At 32.3% G+C, this 3114-nt stretch overlaps 1 non-coding gene across 1 annotated transcript; it reads left to right on the plus strand.

The window, feature by feature from the left end:
- Nucleotides 1-992: 992 nt before the first annotated feature.
- LOC149229143 (U6 spliceosomal RNA) lies at nucleotides 993-1099 on the plus strand. Its single transcript, XR_016248498.1, has one exon. It is a non-coding gene; the product is annotated as a U6 spliceosomal RNA (small nuclear RNA).
- The last annotated feature ends 2015 nt before the right edge of the window (nucleotides 1100-3114 follow it).

Here is a 3114-nt window from a genome sequence, read left to right on the forward strand (position 1 = left end):
GATGTAATGTCTTGTCCTAGAAACATTTTCACTTGGTCAAATTACATCAAAATAAAAATAAACAAAAAGATTAATCTAATGTAATGTAAACATTTTAACTCAGTAAAAACACCCTCTAAAAATAAAATAAAATTAAAAATAACTCATGGTATTGATCCATAGAGAGGGATCAAATATTGTTTCACTATAAAATAGATATGCATCTCAAGAGATTTGATCCTCTACAGTAAAATAGTAATAAAAACCATATAAATTGGAATTTATCAAAAAAAAATTCAATTATACTAAATGATTTCAACCCTAAGAAAATTATAAACAAAAAAAGTGTATTTAACTTATTGTCATTGATGTTATTTAATTGTATGATATTGAAGTAATTGGACTTTTTATTTAAACTTGACAAAATTCAAATTTTTACTATGTTTAAAAAAAATTATGATTTTAAAAATATAAATAAATCGGAATAAAACATTATCTTATTAAAAAAATGGAGTACTCTATGGAGGCGGAAGAATTGCTGGACGGCCAAAAATCCTCTGAATCCAGGCAAAAAAAAATTCAAAAAACTCTTGTAGATGCAGTGTTTGAATCATGTATTTGATGGTAAAAATAGATTCAACACCATAAAAAACATCTAAGGTACCTGAAATTATAAATTTCAAACAGTTATTACTTAGATTTACAAAAATCCCTGCCAAATTTTTTCAAAATATGACTGGAATTTTGTAAAATAGTATAAAGGCTTTGCAAGTTTTGTCAGATTTCTGAGTTCACAGTCAGCGAACCAGGAACTAGGACTAACAGTGAAAAGAGGTGGAAGGAAATCACCCACTTCCGAGGTGGAAGGAAATCACCCACTTCCAACTTCTGTTTTGGGCTGCAAGGTTTGTCATTGCAATTTGCCCCCTCAGACAGAGTGAAATACGAGACAGAAACCATTAATGCACAGAAAGAACTGAAATACGAGACAGAAACCATTAATGCACAGAAAGACCGTGATCGAGGAGATATCAGATAAAATTGGAACGATACCTAGAAGATGAGCATGCTCCTGCCCAACAAGGATGACCTGCACAATTGAGAAATGGTTTAAATTTTGTGAGTGCGTGAACGCGGTCTAAATAGTTAGGTGGGAAGATTTGTTTTCATAGATTTTGTAGTCCAATCTGAAACAAAATTATATATACTTAGAAGCTGTTCCAAAACAATTTTTCAGGTGTTTTTCTATTTATTATCAATTTATTAACTGAGAAATTTTTTCCCTAAAAATTTTATGGCCCAATCCCAAACAAAATTATATACACCTAAAAACGGTTCTAAAACAATTTCTTCGAGTGAAAAAACACCTCTGACAAAACATGTGCTCGCCAGAATCTTGAAAGCGAGGGATTGCCAGTGGACCATATTGTAACGTCGGCTGCTTCGAATCGCCTGTGATTCTGGGTAATATGAAATAGATCTGCGGACCACTGCAGCACGGGCAAGGACAAATTCATCGGCAAAATCACCTGTTTCCGACAATTTCCTGACGTCAGTCCGTCCGACAACCAGTTATTTCTGGACCTGGATTTATGGCATCCTAAAAAGTTCAGGGTCTTCATTAACAAACCCTGATCATGTCGTCTGCTGCAACTGCCAGAGTAAAGGATGCCGTGGTTTAACTAGTTAACGTTTGGGAGTTTTTAACAGTATATTTTTTATTAATCTGTACGAACGAAATGAGATTGGTTGAAATTACAAGTTTAAATTGTAAAATGAGATTTGTTGAAATTATAAGTTATTTTTTGAATGGATGCATTCCCATGGTAGGGTTTACCTAAAATCACTTGCCGTCCCATTCCACTTATTGTCTTCTGGTTTGTATGGAAGTGTTGCCGTCCCATTCCACTTATTGTCTTCTGGTTTGTATGGAAGTGAAGAAACAAAAGGATATTTCAAAACTGCAAGAAAGATTTCCTGATATAGTCGACAAGATTATCCCCTATTATTTATCAATCCTCCCATATATTTCAGGACAATCGAAGTCTCAGACTAGTGTTTCAGCCTCTATTCAGCATATCTTTTCACAGGCTCACTTTGATGGAGTAGCAAAAGATGGCAAATGTGCATGGGGTGTTTACATCTACATTACAAAGGACCTACAATATTATATCTTTTGAAAGGGTGGCCTAGGAACCAACAACAAAACTAAGACCATGGCTCTACATGGTCTACTCATATTCTGCTCTTTTTTGGATATTGGACCTATCCAAATATTCAGTGACTCTAAAATCATCATAGAACATGTAATCGGAAAACAATCTATAAAAATGGACAGTCTTTCTGGATGGCTGGGTAAGATATCAACATTATGGAAGCCTACACTTTATCCTATTACACATATAAATAGTTAGCAAAATGAGCAAGCGGACGAACTATCAAAAAAAGGTTTGCAGTTCCATGTGACATATGGCATCTAAGCATCACTGCAGAATCCATCACACACTTTATTCAGCCATTCTCCATGCTAGTATATAGTGTTGACTCTATTCTGATATGTTTCATGAACCCGTACATGTGATACTGTCTTATGGCTAGGTAATATGTTTTTTGTCTGAATATCTTTTTATAATAGTCTACATACTTGATCTATCAAAAAAGAAATATGTATTTTCTACGTAGGTAATATGTTTTTTGTCTGAATATCTTTTTATAATAGTCTACATACTTCATCTATCAAAAAAGAAATATGTATTTTCTGAAAAGTTACGGTCAGATTTTGGCTCCAGCCAGCCCTTTTTCAAAAGTTCCATAATGTACATGTTTTTCCTATATATAATATAAATATTATACAGCTTTTTCTTCTGAAAAAAATGAAATGAGATTGAGTTGTGAAATTGTGGTTATTTGTGAACTGGGCACAATTTATAGGATTTGTTGAAATTACAAAAGAAAATGAGATTTGTCCAAAATAGGATTGAGTAATTTAAGTTGTGAAATTACAAATTTTCACTGTAAACTTTAAACAATTTAAATGTTTTCAAAAAAAATAAAACTCAGTTAGACATTTAGATATTTTAAATGATAATAATTTAATTAGTATATTTAGAGTTTTTATAAGTATATTTTTTATTA

The sequence above is a fragment of the Pinus tabuliformis genome, chromosome J, assembly GCF_031772625.1.
Source record: "Pinus tabuliformis cultivar Carrire ecotype Pingquan chromosome J, CPIR1, whole genome shotgun sequence".
Taxonomy (NCBI): Eukaryota; Viridiplantae; Streptophyta; class Pinopsida; order Pinales; family Pinaceae; genus Pinus; species Pinus tabuliformis.